This window comes from Ostrea edulis, chromosome 3 (assembly GCF_947568905.1).
Source record: "Ostrea edulis chromosome 3, xbOstEdul1.1, whole genome shotgun sequence".
Classification (NCBI taxonomy): Eukaryota; Metazoa; Mollusca; class Bivalvia; order Ostreida; family Ostreidae; genus Ostrea; species Ostrea edulis.
In genome coordinates, this window is record NC_079166.1 from 30,423,233 (window position 1) to 30,431,950 (window position 8,718).

Here is an 8,718-nt window from a genome sequence, read left to right on the forward strand (position 1 = left end):
AAAACGTGGACTTCAAACTGGATTGCTGCAACCCATATAACATCAACTTACTTGTCGGGAGTTTGCCTTGATTTACAACAAAATATATATATATCATACATAGAACCTGATCTAGAATACTGGATGGTTGAGAGACAAACACCATATGCAGGCGGGAATTGAATATTGCTACATTAATATGGGGAGTTGGCGATGTAGAAGCTAAAGTCAGAGACGTTTAAGTACCTTGTTTCGTTCACTATTTCAACATGTTTCACATGCTTTACTTTAACCTTGATTGTTGGAAGATCTGATCACGAAATCCTACGGAGAAATTGTCAATGAGGGACTCTAGCATCTTTTAATAGCAACTTCAGAGTACTTGTTCGTGGAATTATAGTGGTGTTTAAGAATGTAATTTTTTTATGACTGATCACTAGATATGCATATTTCCTTTTTCTATTTTTGTTGATGAAGCAAGTGTCCAGATGTCAAAAGGTTTAGTTTTTAATCTAGCGTGAGGGATGGTGACGTAAAGCATCAAAATGTTATGCCTTTCGATGTTGTTGATTTGGGGAAAAATTGCAATCTACATTATTTTCATGCCACTTCTGGTATATGTTGTAGCACTATACCTTTGCAATGTGTTTTTCTGTTGATGAGCAAACACAGTGGCTTGATAGAATAGTTACTGGATCTTGCAATGTTTGTAAGGTACTTTGTGTAGCTTTGGAATGCAGTATAGGTAACTCATATTCATTCGTCCCATTGACTGGGCTATTAAGGACTGCTGAATGTGTAGTTAAACCCAAGCTCTTAAAATACAATTGTTGTTTATTAGTCAAAAGCAAATACAGCTTATAGACATAGTATACAATGCAATAAATCTAAAATCATATAAAGGTAAAAAAAAAAAAAGAATAGAAATTGTGCTTATACATTGGTATTTCTACTTTCAAAGTAATTCTAAATAAATTGTACTGATGAGCCTTAAAAACAAAGACAACGTTGTTACAAGCTTTGTCAGCTAGAACTAATATATACTAGTATTTCTCATGCAAACTATCTAATTCTTTTATTACCTCTGGTTTACTAAACACAGAGGGATGGCTGGTACGCAAATCTGTTTTGATGTGCCTAATACGGGTTTTTAATGTTCCTGTTATACATTTTACCGTTTTGACTAGGAGTCAAGTTCTTTCTTTCCATATCTAACCCAACTTCTGGCATACTTTTACATGTAGACATAATTCATGATAGAAATGAAGGTTTTTCGCCACTTGAAAGATCTGGGTCTCTTGTAGTACATTCAAGAAAGGATTATAACTTACCAATGTGGCTAAAGCTAAACCAAGAGCATGCAATTTATATACATTGAGACACGAGTACACCAAATGCACGTTCTAACACAACATTTGCTTCCTGATTGGTGCTCGTACATTTGGTTTTATAGGACATCCTAAACATACAAACGAAATTCATCTTGAATACATACTTCAAATGACAAAACTTGATAGCATCAAGATATAGTTTTGAATACTGGGTCATTCATGCATCATTACAGAATCTAATGGAAGTCACTTAAACTTGGCTCAACATTTGAGGTCTAAAAAACTAAACTGTCATGAAGAACGCCAGGACACGTGCAAACCAAATCACTAGACCTACCCGTATATACTCGCACATAAGTCGAGTTATTTAAGAGTAAAAATTCGACTCTGAAGTATGTGCCCGACTTTATATGTGCATAGTAATGTCATAACATTTTTCCTGCCACACAACTAGTGACATCTAACGGGATTTTGAATGCGTTAATGACGGTTTAGTCAGTAGCAAATCAACGAGAGTGATAGCTTAAACAAGATGTTCTGTGAGCAATGCTCACTACGAATACCCCCCGCTTACCCCAATCTCCCAAAGGGTGTTGTTAATAAGTATAAATTACCTTTTTCCTGAGTGTAAAAATATGGTACATGCCTTTGTAGAAGAAAATTGAAGATAAATTGTAAAACAACAGAAATTAGTTTAAGTATATAGAGAAAGGTTGTTATCACACCTATTCTCTCGTCTGCACAGGTGTAGGAAATACTGACTCAAATGGATTGCTGTTAAGATACGAAAAACAACTTTTATTTGTTGTAGAACTTTTAAAACATTCGAATTCTGCACATTTTGAAATGCATAAAATAATTATGTAAACCGTAATCCTTTGTTTCTTTGAATTAAAAAAGAAGTCGAACTCGAGAAAATAACATATTTAGAGCTGATATGAATTATGATAAAAGAAAACTAAGAAATATGGTGTAATAGTGTATTGCTGGGGTTAAGACCATAGAAAATCCGAAGGTTTTGGAAACCTTATTAGTTCATCATAACCTGTATATTAGGTTCATAGGAAACTAATTGCACTTACCCCAAGAAGGAGTTTGGACATTTTTGTAGGGTGTTTGGGAAGATTAGATACATGTGTGTCAACTCGTATGATCCATGTCCAAACACGGGCATATTATTCTGTTATCTACGAAATGATACAAACACATAATAGAATTTACAACCTCGTATAGTGCCACGTCTACACAAGTGTGGACTGTAATGTAAATATATCAGTGTCCAGCTGCTACCTACTCATACATAACACACATCCCTTCATATATTGTAAAACAATATATGGTCCACATTGACAAGTTAACAGGTTTGAAGAAAACAAGACCCATAAAAAAGATGATGTCCGTAATATTATTTGGTTCTACTCAAATAAAATTGAATCTGGACATTCTATTTCGTAGTTGATGGTAATTCAAAGAGAAGTACATCAAAACCTTCATACATTAATTTGAATGGACAATAGGTTCAGATTAATCAAACTAATTTTTCATGTTCCGTACAGGTCTGCTGTTTACAAAAGAACTAAGATATTTAAGGCCAAATTCGGCTTCGTGTACAGATTAAACAGCATTCTTCAATATTCTTTCAGACATATAGCGTGTGTGATTTCATAAATAAATCAACATATGTTTGGAGGATGCTTGCCTTACTTATGTGTGAAAATATATCTTGCCGTGGCCTTCGATTCGACATTTGGATGTATTGGCAACGTCTTATTTATTAGGAATAATAATTTTCCTTCATATGTGGACTCAATATGTGAATTCTAAATAAAAGACACCAGAGTCGTCTACTTCTGCTTCATACTTAGAGAAATTTTATTGAAAGTAGACATCAACGGCAAACTGACAACTCAACTGTATGACAAACGGGATGATTTCAGCTTCTCCATCGTCAACTTCCCATATTTATGTACCAATATTCCATTATCACCTACATATGGTGTTTACATTTCCCAACTGATTCCATACACTAGAGCTTGTTATGCGTATGGTCAGTTTTTAAATTGAGGGAGGCTACTGACAAACAAGTTGATGGTGCAGGGATTTCAACAGTTTTGTTTACAGTCAGCATTTCGCAAATTCTATGATCGTTCTAACGATCTAATTTGTCATTACAACCTATCTTTGGGTCAAATGCTGTCTGACGTGTTTCATACCGATTGTTAGACCGTTTTTGACACAATGAATTTAACTTTTGATTTTAACTACGGATATCTCCGTTTACCTGATCAAGGTATAGGGCTCACGCGGATATGACCGGTGGACAGCGGATGTTTACTCCTTCCAAGCACCTGATCCCACCTCTGGTATATCCAGGTTTGCCCAACTCTCTATTTTGTATTGCTTATAGGAGTTACATATATGAGATTGATCACTGTTCGTTATCTTCGCTTCTCAGATATGTAGATACAAAACAATTTACGATAACGTTGCGCCATTTTTGTGCTACTTCATGCTACACCAAAAACAGCAGAACAATGCCATGCTTTAAAGAGTGCATTTCATTTTACTGTATGTGTTGCGGACAACAGTGATCAATCTAAATATCTGGGCACACCAGGGATGGGATTTACTAAACTTCTAATCTTGTACTGAAAAACTTCTGACTTAAGCATCTCGTAAATTGTAAATTAAGATACGATGCTTTCTGTTTTACTAGTGTGCTCTTAAGTTTATATCGTAAACTAAGGTTATTAAGATTTTTAGCACAGTAAGACCACCCATTTCTTTGTCAACTGAAAAATATGTTTCGGAATCGCATAACATTCGATGATTTCTACGTCTGTCGCGGTGTGTTGAACGTCTCTTCTGTCTCGTAATATTCAATGTTTTCAGTTGTAAATATATATCTCATAATATTCCAGAACATTCAACAACATGATGGCGGCTATTTTTATTTAGTAGAAAGAAATTAATTTAAAAAGAAACTTAACTCAGTTTATCCCATAGGTGTCGCAAAGTTACGATTGTTTTTTATCGTAACTTATGAAGTTTAGTAAGACGGATATTTCTGGTAACTTAGGTTTGCGACGAAATCTTGAACGTAAGAAAGTTAGTGAAAAACAAGCCATGCTGACAGGTCACATCCGTCGTGAGCCCCATATCTTGATCAGGTAAACTGAGTAATCCGTAGTCAAAATCAGCATGTAAAGGAAGGCTTAACAATTGGTGCATGTACATTGTATGAACCGCTTCAGACGGCGTTGAACCAAACGACAGGTAACATGTGCAAATAAGATCATTATAACAACCATAAAATTTACAAAACGTGGACTTCAAACTGGATTGCTGCAACCCATATAACATCAACTTACTTGTCGGGAGTTTGCCTTGATTTACAACAAAATATATATATATCATACATAGAACCTGATCTAGAATACTGGATGGTTGAGAGACAAACACCATATGCAGGCGGGAATTGAATATTGCTACATTAATATGGGGAGTTGGCGATGTAGAAGCTAAAGTCAGAGACGTTTAAGTACCTTGTTTCGTTCACTATTTCAACATGTTTCACATGCTTTACTTTAACCTTGATTGTTGGAAGATCTGATCACGAAATCCTACGGAGAAATTGTCAATGAGGGACTCTAGCATCTTTTAATAGCAACTTCAGAGTACTTGTTCGTGGAATTATAGTGGTGTTTAAGAATGTAATTTTTTTATGACTGATCACTAGATATGCATATTTCCTTTTTCTATTTTTGTTGATGAAGCAAGTGTCCAGATGTCAAAAGGTTTAGTTTTTAATCTAGCGTGAGGGATGGTGACGTAAAGCATCAAAATGTTATGCCTTTCGATGTTGTTGATTTGGGGAAAAATTGCAATCTACATTATTTTCATGCCACTTCTGGTATATGTTGTAGCACTATACCTTTGCAATGTGTTTTTCTGTTGATGAGCAAACACAGTGGCTTGATAGAATAGTTACTGGATCTTGCAATGTTTGTAAGGTACTTTGTGTAGCTTTGGAATGCAGTATAGGTAACTCATATTCATTCGTCCCATTGACTGGGCTATTAAGGACTGCTGAATGTGTAGTTAAACCCAAGCTCTTAAAATACAATTGTTGTTTATTAGTCAAAAGCAAATACAGCTTATAGACATAGTATACAATGCAATAAATCTAAAATCATATAAAGGTAAAAAAAAAAAAAGAATAGAAATTGTGCTTATACATTGGTATTTCTACTTTCAAAGTAATTCTAAATAAATTGTACTGATGAGCCTTAAAAACAAAGACAACGTTGTTACAAGCTTTGTCAGCTAGAACTAATATATACTAGTATTTCTCATGCAAACTATCTAATTCTTTTATTACCTCTGGTTTACTAAACACAGAGGGATGGCTGGTACGCAAATCTGTTTTGATGTGCCTAATACGGGTTTTTAATGTTCCTGTTATACATTTTACCGTTTTGACTAGGAGTCAAGTTCTTTCTTTCCATATCTAACCCAACTTCTGGCATACTTTTACATGTAGACATAATTCATGATAGAAATGAAGGTTTTTCGCCACTTGAAAGATCTGGGTCTCTTGTAGTACATTCAAGAAAGGATTATAACTTACCAATGTGGCTAAAGCTAAACCAAGAGCATGCAATTTATATACATTGAGACACGAGTACACCAAATGCACGTTCTAACACAACATTTGCTTCCTGATTGGTGCTCGTACATTTGGTTTTATAGGACATCCTAAACATACAAACGAAATTCATCTTGAATACATACTTCAAATGACAAAACTTGATAGCATCAAGATATAGTTTTGAATACTGGGTCATTCATGCATCATTACAGAATCTAATGGAAGTCACTTAAACTTGGCTCAACATTTGAGGTCTAAAAAACTAAACTGTCATGAAGAACGCCAGGACACGTGCAAACCAAATCACTAGACCTACCCGTATATACTCGCACATAAGTCGAGTTATTTAAGAGTAAAAATTCGACTCTGAAGTATGTGCCCGACTTTATATGTGCATAGTAATGTCATAACATTTTTCCTGCCACACAACTAGTGACATCTAACGGGATTTTGAATGCGTTAATGACGGTTTAGTCAGTAGCAAATCAACGAGAGTGATAGCTTAAACAAGATGTTCTGTGAGCAATGCTCACTACGAATACCCCCCGCTTACCCCAATCTCCCAAAGGGTGTTGTTAATAAGTATAAATTACCTTTTTCCTGAGTGTAAAAATATGGTACATGCCTTTGTAGAAGAAAATTGAAGATATAGTCCAAACACAAATCCATGGCATAAACCTATCAAAGCTCAAGGTCATAAAGAGGTCATGAATGTACATGACACATATTCTCATGGTGATACACTCATGTCTTATGGTATGTCAAAACCCTATAATCAATTTTAACCTTGAGGTCAAAGTTCAAGGTCATATAGAGGTCATGAAGGTACTCGACACATCGTCTCATGGTGATACACTCATGTGTCAAATATGGTATGCCTATGTCAAAGAACAAAGAAATTATGGCCCGGACACGAATCCATTGTAAAAAAAAACCCTTGGGGTCAAGGGTCAAATAGAGGTCATGAAGGTACTCGACACATTGTCTCATGGTGATCTACCTGTGTGCCAAATATGGTATGCCTAACTCAAAGAACAAAGAAGTTATGGCCCGGGCACGAATCTGCACAGACAGACAGACAGACGGACGGACGGACAGACGGACAGACGGACGGACAGACAGACGGACGGACAGACCGACAGACAGAGTGATTCCTATATACCCGCCAGAACTTCGTTCGGGGGGTATAATAACAAGAGGCCCATGGGCCACATCGCTCACCTGAGTCACCTTGGTCCATATCAGAAGATTTTCCATATCTATTTGCATGTAAAACCGTAGTCCCTATTATGGCCCCAAACCTACCCCTGGAGGCCATGGTTTTTGCAAACTTGAATCTACACTATGTCAGAAAGCTTTCATGTAAATGTGAACTTTGGCCCAATGGTTCTTGAGAAGAAGATTTTTAAAGATTTTTCCTATATATTTGTATGTAAAACTTTGATCCCCTATTGTGGCCCCATCCTACTCCAGGGGGGCATGATTTTAACAAACCTGAATCTGCACTATATCAGAAAGCTTTCATATAAATCTCAGCTTTTCTGGCTTAGTGGTTCTGGGAAGAAGATTTTTAAAGATTTTTCCTATATATTTGTATGTAAAACTTTGATCCCCTATTGTGGCCCCATCCGACCCCCGGGGGACATGATTTGAACAAACTTGAATCTGCACTATATCCAAAAAAAAAAAAAAAAAAGCAAAAAAAAAAAAAAAAAAAACTTTGACCCCCTATTGTGGCCCCATCCGATCCCCGGGGGCCATGATTTTAACAATTTAGAATCTGTACTATATCAGGAAGCTTTCATATAAATCTCAGCTTTTCTGGCTCAGTGGTTCTTGGGAAGAAGATTTTTAAAGATTTTTCCTATATATTTGTATGTAAAACTTTGACCCCCTATTGTGGCCCCATCCGACCCCCGGGGGCTATGATTTTAACAATTTACAATCTGCACTATATCAGGAAGCTTTCATATAAATCTCAGCTTTTCTGGCTCAGTGGTTCTTGAGAAGAAGATTTTTAAAGATTTGTCCTATATATTTGTATGTAAAACTTTGATCCCCTATTGTGGCCCCATCCTACCCCAAGGGGCCATGATTTTAACAATTTAGAATCTGCATTATATAAGAAAGCTTTGATATAAATCTCAGCTTTTCTGGCTCAGTGGTTCTTGAGAAGAAGATTTTTAAAGATTTTTCCTATATATTTGTATGTAAAACTTTGATCCCCTATTGTGGCCCCATCCGACCCCCGGGGGCCATGATTTTAACAATTTACAATCTGCATTATATAAGAACGCTTTCGTATAAATCTCAGCTTTTCTGGCTCAGTGGTTCTTGAGAAGAAGATTTTTAAAGATTTTTCCTATATATTTGTATGTAAAACTTTGATGCCCCCCTTGAGGCCCCATCCAATCCCCGGGATCCATGATTTGAACAAACTTGAATCTGCACTATATCAAAAAAAAAAAAAAAAAAAAAAAAAGCAAACAACAAAAAATAAAAAAAACTTTGACCCCCTATTGTGGCCCCATCCGATCCCCGGGGGGGGGGCATGATTTTAACAATTTAGAATCTGTACTATATCAGAAAGCTTTCATATAAATCTCAGCTTTTCTGGCTCAGTGGTTCTTGGGAAGAAGATTTTAAAAGATATTTCCTATAAATTTGTATGTAAAACTTTGATGCCCCCCTTGAGGCCCCATCCAATCCCCGGGGTCCATGATTTGAACAAACTTAAATCTGCACTATTTAAAAAAA